The sequence below is a fragment of the Centrocercus urophasianus genome, unplaced genomic scaffold (assembly GCF_019232065.1).
Source record: "Centrocercus urophasianus isolate 14NV4802_14NV808 unplaced genomic scaffold, USGS_Curo_1.0 seq_10, whole genome shotgun sequence".
In the NCBI taxonomy this organism is placed as follows: domain Eukaryota; kingdom Metazoa; phylum Chordata; class Aves; order Galliformes; family Phasianidae; genus Centrocercus; species Centrocercus urophasianus.
Genome location: NW_024884142.1, coordinates 28,227,075 through 28,244,017, shown reverse-complemented (window position 1 = coordinate 28,244,017; position 16,943 = coordinate 28,227,075). Strand labels below are relative to the sequence as shown.

General features: G+C 40.9%; 1 protein-coding gene across 1 annotated transcript in view; it reads right to left on the bottom strand.

The window, feature by feature from the left end:
- ZNF292 (zinc finger protein 292) overlaps nucleotides 1-16,943 on the bottom strand; it is a 56,127-nt gene extending 39,184 nt beyond the window's left edge. The window contains exon 1 of the mRNA XM_042813448.1: nucleotides 16,822-16,943. The gene's annotated coding sequence lies outside the window, so the exon portion shown is untranslated. The remainder of the gene's footprint in view (nucleotides 1-16,821) is intronic.

Sequence of the window (16,943 nt, the reverse complement as noted above, 5' to 3'; positions counted from 1 at the left end):
ATATATATATTGTGGTCAGCTACCAAACCACACAAAAAGAGAATATTACCTTGACCTTTAAAAACTCCACATTACTTGCATGTTCTTCAGCTCTCATTTCCTCAAATTTCACATGCACTACTTCAGATGAAGAACTGTCTTCTGAAGACATACAGCTGCATTTTAAGAATTCAATCCACAACATTGAGCTTTTTTTTTTTTCCCCTCTCCTGCTTATCTGTGCCTGAGTTACAAAAGCATGCAATGACATGCCAGGTGAGCTAGGCAATGCCAGACAACACAGCAGCTGTAAGGATATGAAAATGCTCATCATGTCTATTTAAAGAGTCTTCCTAGGCTAACTGCTATGCTAACAGACTGCTGCTGAGTGTGAGGAACACTGACAGTACAGCCATACTTACCTCTGAAGAAAACAGAAAGGAACAAGTGATGACATCCCATCCTTTATTACTAGCACGATTCTTTGTTTTGGATGACAAAATGAAAACACAGTCCTGAAAGCAAGCTCTAATCCCTTAACCACACTTTGACTGAAATGCACTGTAGCCCATTATCTAGTATCCTACCAGTTTTTGCATTCTTGTATTATATCTTGTAATATCTTGTATTCCATCTTCCCGGGTTTGATGCTTCACAATTAATTTAACTGAAGCTCAGACAAGTGAGGTTTACTAAATTTCTCTTGCTAAAATCGTTTGTTCCCCTTCGAGAATGGGTATTTCATTTTGCTGTCTTTTCCCTTCATCTCCGTACCTTACAGGTAATCATTAACAGAATGTAAGGATTTGGAAGTCTGACTAGCAGGCCTAGATAGTTTCTCCAGTATATTCCTTCTCCAGCAAAGGAACCATCTGCTATTCAGGAATGAAAAATAGCTGAGTAGTAAATTAAAGACTCTCAATGTTAACCCCCAAGGTCTCTAATCTTAAATCAGTTTTCAATCCCCAAACCCAAGTCTGCTTCTCTTTGAAAATGTCTCAGTTTCACCTTGTTGACTTCTCTTAAGGTACAACAGTCATGAGTTACAACTAATTGCTTCTGTTTAACTGTGAACCAGATCACAGAATCACAGGGGTTGAAGGGACATCTGGAGATGACCCAGTCCAACTGCCCCACTTTAGTTCATTCCCTAGAACAGGCAATCAGAAGAAAACAGAACAGCATTTGAAAAAGCACGAAAACTTCCCTGGCCAAAGGAGAACAAGGAAACTGGTAAGAGCACAAAGCAGTGCCAAGGGGAGGTTCTAACTAGACATTAGAAAACATTCATTTGCTTTGAGAGTGGTCTGATATTGGAACAGGATTCCTAGAGGCAGTTGATGCCCCACATCTGTCAGTGCTCTAGAGGCATTTGGATAATGCCCTCAATCTGCTTCAACTTTTGGCAAGAGCTTAAGAGATCAGGCAGCTGGACTAGATGATCTTTGCAGGTTTCCCCCCCACTGAGCTATTCTAACAGTTTAACTTATAGTAATATTTCTAAAATAAGGACATTTCTGCATCAGGAAACAAAAGCACCACGAAACACTTGTTAAACCAATGAAGTTATTGCAGTATCTATGATTCTGCATGAAAGATTGTTCACCAGTCACACAGACACTCCTCTATGCTCAGACTTCAAAGTCTCTGCCAGTTACCTCCCCCACAGTACACATGTTCATCAAATGCTCTTGCATTCCAAGCTTGTATCTCAAAGGAGTCATATCAATGCACCCCAGATGTGCAGCTGTCCAAAAAGGAAGCAAAAGAAGGCAACTGTGCACAAACAATGGAGAACACTGTAGTTCATGATCTTCTAGATGTATTCTTACTAAGGATGCTCATCCCGATTCTATGGACACCAAAGTACTTTGCAATCTCAGGAAGCTGCAACTGAGGTACAAGTTGGACAGTTAGGCCATCAGACATAGAAGCTTCAAAGACTTGAATACCCAGATTGATATGGCCATTGCCCCAAGGTGCGAGTTAACACATTTCTTTAAAAATAAATACAATAGGACTATTGAACATTAGCACAGTACCTACAGGAGTTGCAGATAAACCCAAAGTATTTCACACAACAGTGTTAAAAATTTTTCAACAATTACAGTGTGTGAACAGCAGTATGAAAATTAAGCTATTATGTGCAACAAAACAACTGCTTAGATCAGGGACAGAACAGTAAGGTGAGAAACAAAAAGCCTTTATCAAAGAAGGGGAAAATCACTGAATTTTCTACTGTATGCAAGACTCATCTTCATGGGAATAAACATGCAATGATGAAATAGTCTTTATTCTTTTTAGGATATTTTTTCTTCAAGGGAAGAAGGAACTTCTCAATTTGCATGCAGAGGTGACAAGTTCAGAGGCTTGTAACACAGCATGGCTGCTGGAGAGTAAACAAGTGCTACAAACTGCAAGACAGCTTAGTTCCTGACAGAGCTGTTGAACCTTGGGGACAAAACACAAGGAACATAAGACTACATCTGAATTGATGTGTATTCTGATTAAGTAGGTAGGTAGACAATCTTGATGTTGCCGATGGCTTCTAATGTTACAGCAGTGGAATAAAAACTCTTCCAGTGTAACACAGCTGGTATTGTTTTGCTGGTCCTTGGGCTTCTCATTCAAAGGAAGGTCACTTTTGAGAGCTGAGTTTTTTGGAGTAAGCTTGTCAGTCTGAAGCAAAAGCTCAAAAGTTACTGTAACCAGTAAAGAATTAAGCACATGACAAGGCTGCATCCTTCGAATTCCTGGAAAGCTGGTAACAGTCTACTTGGAAGGTGCAGTTTATGATAGCTCATAAACCAAGCAGGGCTTCCAGCCTCAGCTATTCACCACAACTGCAGTCACGATCTCAAAGCTCCACAGCCTCTAAACAGTAGTTGGCCTAAGCATCTGATCAAGAATAGTCCTCAAACTTTTTTTTTTTTTTTTTAAGCAAAGCAGTTGGGATTACTAAGTGTACATTAGAAGCTACTTCAGCTATGCTTGAGTCCAGAGGCTTTGGCACTGCTGCACCAGTACCAGATGATAAAAATCCTTGTGAACTCTCCCAGCAAAACTCCACCTCCAGAAACCTCTGAACAATCTTTACAGGTGTTCAAATTCCATTGCTCTCGGCCTCGATGAGCTGCAGTTCTTAAAGCCAAAGACCACTTTGTGAACTGCTTTCTTTCCTTGTTGTTCAGTGCTCTACCAGAAGATGGAGAACAAACCTTTCATCACATAAAAAACAGGAAATCTTAAAACTTGTCTGTAATTTGCAAGTTTGGATAAGCATAAATTAATGCTTTTAAAAACAATCTTTGGGTAAGTTTCCCAAGAAAAGCTACAAGAAGGAAGTTAGAGGACACTAAGGAATAGCTGGGATGAAAAAAGCATTTACATTCACACTGCACGAAGACAAGGCTACTGAACTGAGACTGTCAGTCAAGCAGAATTTCAAGGAAAAAAAGACTTGAATAGCTCCTGAATTAGTTCTAGGTGCTAAAGAAAACTTAGTAGAAAGTGCCCAAGTTAAACAAGGCTACCTCACTTTCCAGGAGACTTCAGATTTTCAGACATTTTAAGCAGCCACTATGATCAAGATGATTTTCAAAGAGTTTTAAAGAGCAAGCTAAACATCTACATTTTCTTGTCTACCTATCACATCTGAGATGTCAGCCCTGTGGAATGAGACTTTTTTCTCCATCACTGCAACCCATCGTTTCCTCCCTTTCATGTTTGCCTCCAACACAGAAGCACAAACATAACATAAGCAGCCTGTTTTCCTACTGCTTTTTCAGTTGGGTTGCACACTGCAAAGCGATTCTTAGAAAGGAATGGTTATTCACTACAAACATCAGACAGAGCAGCACTATCTGATACGCCGCTGCCCTCACAGGATGCCAAAATAAAGAACCAAAGCATATCAATATAAGGCAGCAAAATTAATTTTTATTTTAATTATTTAGATCTGCACGTGGAAGGGCCATGCAATGGCTTGGGGGCTGTAAAGGGACTTAAAGATTATGTAGTTCCAGCTGTGGGCATTTTACAACAGACTGACTCAGAACCGTACCTCTAATTTACTTCCAAAACAGTTTAATTAGACAAAATTGATACAAGTTAATTGAATCAGCATTTGCCTACAAATGATTAACATCATAATCTTAATTTTGTAGCTACGCAAGCACTGAGAGCACCAGCTCTGACATGGTTGGTATTATCATGCAGCATAATCCAGAACAGAGCAGCAAAACTTTAGCAAGTATAAAGCATAAGACTGCATTTATAAAACAAAGTATTATAAAATCAAGTATGATCATGGTTTTTTTTTTAAGCATGCAAATACTATGTAAGTTACAGTTAGGATTAACAAATGATCAAAGAACATCAATGCCCTTTTTTACTGCATTTTAGTTCTCAAAGCATTTCAGGATTTTAAGTGGCCACTGTACTACTTCTACTTTGAATGCTCCTTCCAAGTTGCTTCACAACGATGCCTTCACGCAAAGCACAGTTCCACAATTCGAGATGTTTTTGGCTGAAGATGCAGCTGAAGTTGCTTTAATTCTAATGGAGATATTGATTTGACCATAGGAGGACTGAAGCCAAACTCTTTATCGCTTATAAGTAGATCACATTTAAGCAATTGTTTTCATTTTCAGTTTCAGCAGATACAGTGCAGAATTACCCAATCATTTTTTTCCACCCCTACTACTATTCCTTGGCTTCACTACCAAGGCAGCAGTTTCTGTCTTTCTCAGAGGTTTTTCCTTTTCCGTCAAGCAGAAAATTCCAACTGTTCTACACCCATAAAAATCACAGGGGTTGGAAGGGACCTCAGGAGATCATTGAGACCAACTCCCCTACTAAAGCAAGTTCCCTACAGGAGGAAAACCCCATGCAGATAACACTGGCTGCTCTATCCTGAAGTTAAAAGCAAAGCAAAGGCAAGACAGAATTAGTGAGAACTGAATGTGTTGAGTTCAAGAACAACTCAAAGTGAAGAGAATCATTCAAAGATGCTTATGAACAGCAAAAACTTAAGAACTACACTCCACACGAGTTTGTCGTCCTCCCAAAATTCCACACGACCACATAGCACTTCAGCGCAATGCAGAAAGAGCAGATCCATATAGCAAAAGGGTGCTGAACAGCTACATAAAGCTGAAACATAGCTCATCAAACCAGAGCAGAGAATAAACTGCATTGCAGAGGCACAACTTTCTTGCAGCAAAATTGCAAAAATATAAAGAGACAGACCTAAGTTTTGTGCTTAATCCTTACCGTGAAGTGAAAAGCAGATGCACAGCAACAGGAGGAAATCAGGTCCCACACAATTATCTTGCAGTAACTCATTTGTAAACCAACACTGAAGAAAAGCAATCCTGCCAGAGATTTTTGAAGACAACAGTAAGTTCAGAGAATGTTTTTTTCCCCCCAGGAAAAAGTAATTGCTAAAGAATTGATACTAACTTCTAATCAATTGTGATGTAATAACAAGAAATAGAGTACGTTTGAAATCTAGTAAAAGTGATCAACTACCCTGCAATGAATGATTAATTTTCTTATTCTGTTCAACTCCTACACGTTCATACATCAATGTAATAGTAGTTTATTATGTAAAATAAGTTTACTGAATAACATCCCATGAAAAAAATCACATAACGTGAAATTTGAGGGAGAAGACGGAAAGTCATAAGAATAATTATGAGGGTTTTTTTGGCTCTTGCCTACAAACATTCTGACAAGTAAATCTCACCGTGGTTCTGCTTACCATAAATATGCACTAACTAAACAGATGCCAATGCTTCTGAAGATGCATGGATTACGTGAACTGCCCCCTCCTTTCTCTACATTTGTTATATAAGGCTTTCATAATCTTGATGGTTCTTCACAACTACTTCACCGTAACTCTCACCTCATGGTTGCACACCCCTGGTGAAGAGACTTGGGCCCAACTGCAAGAAGAATCTGTGTAATGATGGGCGACAAAAGAGCTCACCCTTAACTTCTATTTGTAACGCCTGTTACCAGTCAGTTTTGTAAGGACAGCAGTGCCCCGTGCCTCCAGCACATAAGCACAGGAAGCTGAACAGACCCCTTATCCAACTGCTGCTACTTCACTTGGCAGATAAAGTAACAACAGTAACAGAAGAAAAAAAAAAAAAAAAAGGAAGACCTGCTTTCTAATGCACGTAACTTTCAAAGCAAAGTGCCGCTGCCCCAAATTACAGCTGCTTAACTAAGCCAGATATCAGCATGCAGTCCAGATATATTTCTAAGGCAGAGTCTACACTGGAACAGAGTTTGAAAGAAGCACAAAGATAGAGAAGCAGAAATAGCAGAAAGGCTGTTTCTGGGGCTCAAGGCTGCTACAACTCTCAGAGCAATAACTGCGTCATCTACCATTCCCAATAAAATACCACACACACACAAAAAGACAGCAAGGATAAAAGTCAACTATTTGGAAAGTTAATTAGCAGCCATGGAGCTTTTTGTTAGCAGATAGATGTTTCTCTCCCCATATTTCTCAAAGGAGCAAGCAATCGGCATGTTTTTCATCCAGGCACGCTGAACATACGGCATGAGCTCAGACTGCTAATAACAAAGTAGACAGCCAAAATAAAAGGTGCCAAATCTCCCATTATTCTTCAGTCATTATTCTGATTAAGATTCAAAATCCAGCTAGTTTTCAAAACAGAAGTAGAATTGCTTAGAAAATGAATGGACAGCCTGTTTATATCTACAAACTGTTTCAAAAAGTAATCATTTTAAATTCCACGAAATGACTTCATTAAGCCTCACACTTTGCCACACAGCAGTAGAAATTATCTTTTTTTTTTTAATGCTTGCATGTAGACTTTTAACATTCTGCATTCAATATGTTCTTTCCTGTCCTGTAACAGCAGCTGTGATTTCGCACCTGCACCCCTGCATGCAAAGTGAGGATGGAATAGACCTAGGCTATGTTTCTCTCTCAAGTTTTCATTCAGGTCTCAACTTCATGTTGCCTTCCCAACCTTTATGTGTAAGTGTGTTTAGTTAAAAACAATATTCAGCAGTTGGCTAATAACCAGGCATTTCTGGAATGTGGTGGGATGCTCATTACAGTCGACTTTCATCCACTGCCAGGAAATCTAATTTACCTATTCCTTAATTAACAGACTGGCATACGGACAGAATAAAAATAGGAAGACATCCAGAAATAACTGTATCTGTTTTGAAAATACATGAATTTCCTGGAATATAGATGACTTGAACATGCTCTCTTGGTCAAGTAAAGAGAATTGCTACAAATATTTCTGTAATTTAACATGCATTAGGTATTTGCCTTAGCTGTTTTTATCAGCTGGATGCAACTTCATCCAAGCTTCTTAAATTCTGATGAGAACCTAACTGATAATCCTCTTCTTCAGTAGAAAGGTTACTTGTCATTTTAAGTGGTCCTGTTCAGCGGTGTCATGCTGATATCCCAAAGGATGCTTCCATCTGATCTACACTTTCTGTGAAAGAAAGAATAAGGCAGAGTCTGCAGAGCCTGCCTGATTTACAGAGCACAGCAGCCTGACATGTCCTTATAGCAGTGCCAACATACAGGCAATGCATCCACAAACAAGAGAAGAGAGGAGCCAAGACTGTGCTCTCTGCTGAACACGTTAACAGCCCACAGCAGAACTGGGAGCTTCTGTCATTCCACCAGTACAGTTAGTGAAGTCTGCCTGGCTACCCAAGAGCAAGACTTAATTGCCATGCCAATTTCAACTGGATCATTATGCAAGGTGCAGATCCATAGGATTTGCAGATTGAAATTTTCCTCATCTTCACCATTACTGATTCACATGTATTTTTGTGCCAGCTGTTCTTCTTACACCAACTTATGCCTTTTGTGATTCTAAGTATTTAACTCTTGCCGTCCTCTTTGTACTGTTTGCCCTGTTACAAAGCAGCGTGCCATCACGAGCTCAAAGCAGCAACCACAGAAACTCCAAGCTCACAGAAACTCAGAAACTCCAAGCGGGTAATTTGATTTGATGCCTGATCATTGATTATACCTCTCCGATTCATCAACATGATATTCAGTCCATTAGATGCATAAACATCAAACACAATTTCACCTATTCATCAGAATCAATTCTCTCCATCATTTTGATGAACAGAAGACAAAAACAGTTCTACCTGGTAACATACAGAAGTCTGAGAAAGTAATACTAAAATAACTCAAGTGAAAACTCAAAATAACCCTTATATTCAGCCCAAAATATAACAGAGCTACAAGATAAAGACTAGTATTTATCCTAATGAAATCCTAAACAATTTCACCACAAGCCAAGGAACTTTACTCAACATTTCTCAAAGCAGCAGCCCAGCAGGTAGGTCAGAATGAACACCAGCCATCACTACCATCAGTACCTGGAACAGGACGGACTTTTTTTGGCTGAAGTTTTCAGGATTACACGAGTCAGGGCAAGGACAAAGATCTGTTATTAGTTCAGAATGATTAAATGAAGTAATCAGATAAGAACTACATTAGTTAGCACAGGATTTTCCTCATTCTCTGATGAAAAGATGAATTTGGTTTAGCTCCGTACCAAGAATAGAAAGGTCAGAGATATCACCTACTGGAAGACAACATATCTTATAAAAGAGGAGATAGTGAAAAAAGCTTATTAGAGTAAAACCTGCAAAAAACTAGCCGTGGTTGTGGTTGGGTTGTTTTTTTTTTTTTGTTTTTTGTTTTTGTTTTTTTTTTTTGTAACTTTAGTTCAATTTCCTACTGAATCAGGCTTGTCGTCATAGCATAACTTCATAAAGCTCCATTTTGATGTCACACATGCTCTTCTTTTTGCATGCCTTTGTTCTGCTAAGTGCTAGGTATTATTAGATTAACTCTTCCCAAATAAAAGCGCCGTTGTTCATCCTCAGTGATGAAAGAACCCTGAAGTAATACCACTGAGTTGTGCTTAACGTATATTTGGAAAGACAAATAGGGGAATAGTTTCATGCCTCAGAAAAGCACCTGCGTGCTTATTAAAACATACGACATTAGGTTTTCAGCATATGCAAAGCCACAAACTTAATAAAACAGGGAATTATGTCACACTGTAAATTTAAATAACAGGTAAACAGTTGTTGTAAATCTCTACTTAAGAGAAGCTGATGATATAATGTCTTACCAGCTTCCCTCACAAGAACAGAAGCATAATACACACTGTACCATAAGTGCCCAAGGATTCATACAGAGGTCTTTATAAACAGTACTATAATTATAACAACAACAAGAGATATAAGTCAATGCCTGGAGCACTATTTTCTGAAGACATGCTTCATACATACACAAATTTGAAACAGTATCTATGAGCAGGGCATCAGTTCAGGTAGTATTATTACAGTGAAGAAACAGCACCTTGCTGTCTCCTCATAATAGTTACAATTTAATTCCTAATGTAGAGAAGTCTTAGGATTACAACATACAGAATATGCATGTATAAAGCCTGGAGAAGAACTCACATTTAACTGGCAGATTAAAAAGAAAACGCCACATGAAATCACCCGATTTTCGCTCACAATGGAAATAAAGATTCTTCAAAAGACCACTTTTTTTTTTTAGTTTCCCCTGAAGTTGTCATCAGAAGCTCTTCGCTGACAAAATGACAATAACAAAGACAAAAGGAAAAAAAAAAAGCCCAACAGCTCAAGAAACAATGGCCCGACTATTCATACAGATGCATATCTTGCCTAGAAGGAACCAAGAGATGCAACACGGATGTCCCGATACAATGAGACACCTGGACGTGAGCTGTAACAAATGCACTCCTCGTACAGTCCTGCACAATACAGATTCTCCTTATTCACTATTACAGCGTTTTCTAAAAAATGAATCTTAGATGATGATGCTTTGTAAAAGGAATTTAAGTATAACTGGTATTGCTTTCAAGTGAAGTTTAAAAAAAGGTTTGGATTTGTGGGAAAAAGGCGATGGCAGAAATATTCATTTTCTGTACTACAGATATGTTTAATTATGGTAGTACAGATGCAGAGATATTAATTACTACGGCCAAATACCACAGTAAGGCATCCACATTTTTGTTTTTGAATAACTGAAGGACTAGGCAAAGCAAGGCATCTCTCCATGGACAATTAAAGATGTTACAGAGCAAAGCTCACTGCAATCCACACTTCATACTCAGCAACTATTAATTTTTGGTTAAACGTATTTCTTGGAGAAACGGCGATTTGCTAATAGGAGATTTATCTTAACTTCAGTAAAACAACAGGTCTCTAACTCAGCAAACGTTCTCCATCAGGATGTTCTTCTCCATCAACTATGACACCAGATACATATTTGCTGAACTGAAATGTTTTCCTTACTACGGTAACTAAGTGGAATGCTTTGTTTCAGTATCACATGCAGCACCTTACATATAAAGGTGAGCTAAAACTTACTTCTAAAACTTAGGAAATGTTATTAGTTTTTCATTTCTCTGTCTTCTGAACTACCTCTATTTGTCACACCTTTGAAAACCACCCCTTTTTTCCAAGACTGTAGCAGCAATGATAAATAGTATGTTTCACCAAAAAAACCTACCTTCAATCTTAACTCTTACATTGTCACCTTCTGTCTGCTCAGAAAACTGAAAATTGGAGAAAGACAAAGGTAGCTTTGAATGCATAAATGGTACTTCTATTAGGAAAGGAATATATCACATTTCACACCCCCTAGGACAGGATAAATCCTAAGTATTAAATTCCAGTGAGAGACTGGAGATTAACTTAGACCTTAAAAAGTTAGAAAACTTCTAAAGGCAAGGATAACTGAACTAAAACCCATCATCTATGGAGTTTTCAAAGTCTTTCTTACCAGACGTTTTTGAGAACAGGTTAAACAAGCATCTGTAGTTCCAGTTTACTAAAAGCATCTCCTGTTTTGGAATCGCAATCTAGAAGGCTGAAACTTCTTCCAGATCCACAGCCCAAATCCAGCTAGTTCAAAAGGAATGCTTTCAGAACTTAAACACACCAATCACAATGCCTGCTCTGACCTAAGTTCGACCTGTTTTTAAAGGAGTTTTTAGTGCAAAAGAAAATTTATTCACAATCAAGAATAAAAAGTGATTTATTTTTTTTTTTTACATGAATAGCAACATATAAAAACGAAAAGGCAATTTTTGTTACAGCAAGTCTTTAACTCAATTTTTTGCCAACAAGATGAGTTTAACATTCCCCTCACTTGCCCAACAGTAATGAAAAGTAAATTAAAAGGCTGTTAAAAAAAGCTTTGCTTTTTTTCATAAACAGAATGTGAAGAGCACAGACAGCTTAAGCTAAGTGCACCAGGTCTAGCTGTCTGAATAAGCTAAGAAATAACTGGGTAGCAATTCAAATAAACCACAAAAAACTACATTTTGTAATATCATTGACTTGAGGTATAGTATCACTTATAAGTTGATGTGACACCAGCAAAACACACGTTGAACTAAGTGCACTGTGTGCACCCAGATATCCCAAAGTATTATTGCATCTCTAAAGTTATGGTCAAACTAGACTAAAGTTATCCATACCAAAGAGAACTTTTACACGCTGACATGACTCAAAGAAGATGAACGAAATTCTGATTTTCAGAGAGATACACAGGTAGAAAAAAATTAACTATTTCAGTAATGTTCACCTTTATACAGGAAATCTGTATTTACAAGACTTTACTGCACAAAACACTGAACTCTTAAAGAAAATCAGCTCCAATTAAGCATGACATTAAGTAGTTCTGCCACTACTCAAGATAAAACAAGATTAATTATGGCCATTGGTTAGATTTACCCTAATCAGTAGTTTTTTTCTAAACGCATGTTATTCTATGCACATCTGCACCCATACTGCAATTCCCCAACTCTCACAGTGTAACTCAAAGATCAGGAGGTGCCTTTTGGCACACCAGTAAGGCAGTGAGTGGTTCAGTGAGTCAGGTCCTGTCGTGACAAAGAAGCACAAACATGCCTGTAGCAGCTTAAAATCTGAATGAGATGTGACAGTGATTACAACTGTTTTTCTTTACACACTTGGAAATCTGTGTGGAATACCAGAGCTGCGAGGACTGCGATTTCTGGCAGCTGTATGCACCTCCTGAATGGCAGATTATCTGGGGGTCACAGGTACAGATGTAAAACAGAAGAGGACTAGAAGTTACTATGCAAATCTTACCCTCAAAGTGAATGGTATTATATGAAAATAAAAATATCAGCTGTGACATCAGGAAGAAATACAGCAGAATATAGCAGAAGCACAAAGATGGAAACATCAAAGCAGATGCTCAATGTGGAATGCCCTGGACTCAAAAGAAAACACTTTTCAGAAGAAACAAGGAAGAGAGCTACAGCAATAGTACATACTCAAAAGAAGAGACAGAAACCTGGTTACACAGGAAAGCACTGAAGTGAAAGCTCAACAGCATGACCACAAACCCTTACACAGAACAGATCCCAGGTCAGCAGTGGCCAGTGCACAGCAGTGCACCTGCGTGGTTTCTGCCAACCAGCTCCACCTGACCAGCATCCACTCGCATGTACCACCAAAGTGAGTGCTCACATCAGTAGGAAGGGCACCACGACTGCAGGTGACTGATGAAATGGGGAACAAGCCCTTCAAAGTCTGCTGAGGTCTTTATACGTAATGACTCTTGGCAAGGGATCGTGCTCTAATTCCTACAGAAAAAATAAAGGAGCCTTAGTAAAAAACTCCTTTGTTGTTGGATTAAGATACACTGGGTTGAGATAAATGCAGAATTTGGAGCTGAAAGGTTTAAAATAGACTTTATTTCAACTTCTACAGACAGAACTGAAGACTATTTCTGTCAACCTGAGTCTGAAGAAGCAGCTGAGAATATGGAGGCTGAAAGTGAGGAAGAAATCAACAGTAAGGAAGACATCCTAACATTGTGAAGAATGGGTGATGTATAAAAACTGAAAGCCAACAGCAATAAAACAGAAGAAAATTAAAGTAACCTCCAACACAGACAAATCATTAGTGATTACTTGTAAACAACGCACAATGAATTCAGAGCTTTCACTAATGATCATCAGATTACTATAACCCAATATTAAGAGCTAATCTAGCAAACACAACGCAGAGGGAAGTAGGACCGTAAGGTATAGCAGTGGGACTGATACACAAGTGGTCCCTAATGAATACTTCATTAGCACCTCCATACATAATTATCAGTTTTTAAAAAGCAGCAACTGAACACACAGGGAGCTGCAACATCAGTTGAAAAATAGGATTTCTTTTTTTAATTCTAAATTAAGCAGCAAAGTCCCTTTTTTTTCCCTCCAAAGTTCTCCACCAGCACTTGGCTTTTGCTACTGGTGTTAAGATGTCCCTATGCTGATGGCCAACAATGAATAAGCAGGCCATCGTGACAGAATATTAACATGTCATACCAAAGGCTAAACTCACTTGCTAGCATATTTTAACACATGATTTTCTCATAATAAGCAGACAATAGTGATAAGACAACCAATGGATAAAACAAAACACACCAGCAGAGTTATTATGGAAAAACAGTACAAAAGCTCCAATTCTTTTCATAATTTTAACACAACTTGCTATTTGTTGACAACTCGTGCGTTAGTACAACAAACCTGATGATCTTACAGTTTCTGAAGGTTTGTACCCTCCAAAGAAAGAACAGGAAGGGAAAAAAAACCTCAGAAGCAGCTTCAGAAAACAGAAGTCAGAAATAGCCACGCAGATAAGACTTTTAAGGTCCAAGATGAAACATACCAACTATATAAAGATACTCGGAGTAAGCAGAAGTACTTCAAAAACTTAACACCACATTAGCTAGAAAATAAGTTTTCTTACCTGTTTGGTAATAACAAAAATAAAGATTACAGTGGACAATGAGAAATGGGAAAGGAACAGTGCCCATATTGGCTATACACATTGGCATCACGTTTTCTCTAGCTCTCAGAGGAATAAAAGCTCAATTTGCTCTTTTGTAACTAAATACAGATGGGAATCAACAGATACCCTTAAAGAACGTAACCAGCTACCACACAGTATGAAAACCACTTTCTGCAGACCATTCTGATCTCTTGAAAATTCACACTGTCAGTTTACAGTCACTACATCTAAAGATACTTGCTTTGTCAGTTCTAGTCTGCACACATTGCTCATGACAATGTAGCTGCTATGGACATGCTAACTTCCAAACTGCAACAAAAGAGTGGGAATCACAAAAAGGCATTTTACACATTCCTATAACAACATGAACTCTGCTTGATAACAACTAAAAATAATGTGCTCCATTGATAAACTAAAACCAGAATGCATGATTTCCCAAGTTCTGTGTAGTTATTTCGTGCCTAGAAACTAAGAATGAAGAAAAGCATGCAGGTGAAATCAACTGAGGCAAACACTGGAACAGTTCTTCTGCTCTGCCCTTCCAGCCTTAAGATGTCAACAAGGCCCTCCGTTTTGTACGTATGAGCAGACAAATCATTCTTTTAAGCACATATATCCAAAGACTTGATTCTAGAAATCATGGCAGATGCCCTTAAACTGTTATTTAAAACACAGACTTCTGAGATGGCTTTTACCAAGACATGAATTTTTCATAATCTGTCACGCAGCGCAAGCTAAGCAGCTCAGCCTACTCTCTGAACCATAAGTGCTGTTTTGTGTTAGTCCCAATAAAGGATGGAAACTGCAGAAGAAGCTGAGCAAGTATTTTGGCACCATCAGCACAGGTGAACGAATGTAAAAATCTGTTGAAGCAGTGTGAAAAACATCCAGCCAACATGACTGCTTCTCTCATGAAGCATCTTGCAGATGTGGCACTGATGAACACAGTTAGCGGGCACGGCGGTGACAGGTCAATGGCTGGACTAGGCAAACTTCGTGGTCTTTTCCAACCTTAATGATTCTATTATGGCTGTTTAGATCTCAGCTTAAAGAGAAGACTTTCAGTGTGGAACAGCATGTATCAGCACTCAGTGTTACATACCATGATGTCTGCACATAGGAGGCACAGGTCCAGCCTTCCTGCTCTCTTGATGCAGAGGTGACAGTGACATTTCTAAAGACTGGACATTCTTACCTAAGTCAATTTCTACATAACTTTTTTGGTACAGCAAGACTTGTTTTTCAAAGGAGTACATTTCAGAAAGAGTCAGGCCTCAAAACGGACTTTTGTTAGCAGCCATTAAGCCAATAACTGTATGAGTTTTTGCTCTGTGCTAAAACCAACTGAATCTCATGAAGTTGCTCACTAAATACATGCGATCATAATTTGATAAATCAGCTTCTAACACTGGTAAATCTACTTGGTGCCAGAAAGGTGTCTGCATTCCCACTTGGCCAACCACGTCCGCCCACAAACAGCTCATTCAACTGTCAGCCCAGGCCAGAGCCAGGTTTCCACCTCCCCACTACAAATCTAAGCAAGCCGCCACAAAGATTGGACAGGCTGAGAACACAGCAACGTGAGCCAACATAAACCACTCTTGTTTCTGCGCATCCACACAGACGTTCTACTGAAGAACAGCGTGACAAATTTCGATGAAAGAGAATCTAAAATACAAGACCTGTGTGAATGAAATCAAACACGAGAAGGGAACGTGCACAAAGTGCTTGACAGTGGATCTCCCTGGTTACCAAAGAGTGGTGCTCAGCTAGAGCCAAAGTGACAGACATGCAAATGGGCACCCCATAATGGTTTCCACCAGGAATAAACTCCTTCAGAGAAGACACGAAGCCACACAAGCCACATGACACAAGATCAAAAACCATCTCTGAATCCACGATCACCCATTCCACCTTTTTCCACTTGTCCACTCTCCATGAATGGCTGACAGCAACGTGTAAACAGACATTAGTGCTGTTATCAGATGCACCTCTTGTTAAAACCAAGACCAAAGCCACGGGAGGCGTTTGAGAGAAATTCAGCACCTCGAGGGTTGTTTCACACACTGTGCCGTGCCCAATGTCAGCCGAAAAAGGACTCGTAGGAGAAAGGAGGGCAACATGCAGACACGCATACAGCTAAGATGGAGCAGCGCGCCTTAAAGCCAGCCCACACCGAAGTTTGTCGGGCAAGGGATGCTGCGGGGTCAGCAGTTCAGCAGCAGCACCTGCGGCACTTCCATACAGCGGTGCTCCACGCATCCCTCCTCGTCCTCCTCGTCCTCCTCGTGAGGGCAAGGAGTGACAGGGAGGGCGGCACCGTCGACCTTCAGACCTCCCACCGTCACCGGAGCCCTAAGTTTAGTCCCCCACCGCTTTCTCTCATCCCGGATACCAACGACTCCGAATCGCCGCGGGCTAAGAGGGCACGGAGCGGCCGAGGGACCCGAGCGCCCGGGCCGCGCTCCCGCTCCCCCCCCCAGCGGAGGAGCCGGGCTGCCGAGCCGCCGCCCCCCTGGGAGGAGGGGTGCGGGAGAGCAGGGGACGTGGGGGGGCGAGAGGGGGAGGGGGGGTCCGTCCGCCACCGCCGCCGGGAACAAAGGGCCCTGGGCTGAGCCGAGCCGTAGAGCACAACAAAGGGGCCCGGAGACCGCGAGACGCTGGGCGGCCGCCGGGGAGGAGAGAAGGCGGGGGCAGGGGAGCGCGGGCCGGCCGAGCGGCTCCGGGCGCAGGGGGCGGGCCGGCCGTCCTCAGCGTCAAGCGGGAGCCCGGCCCGCAGCGCGAGGGGCCGCCCGGCCCAACTGCCCGCGGCCGACCGCCGCCCCGGGCCAACGGCCGCCCGCTCCTCCGGAGAGAGCGCCGCTGCCGCCGGGCAGAGCCCCGAGCTGCGCCCCGGCATCGGCAGCCTCCCGCAGCCCGCTCGGAGCGGGGGAAAGGAGAGGAGAGCGGCCTGACCTGGCAGAGCTGCTTGCAGTACTCGGTGGCCGCTTGCACGGCGGGCTCGGCGCTCTCCCGCAGCCCCGTCTCAAGCTCTAGCAGGCGCTCCCGCAGGCGCCGCAGCTCCAGCAGGTCGCCGC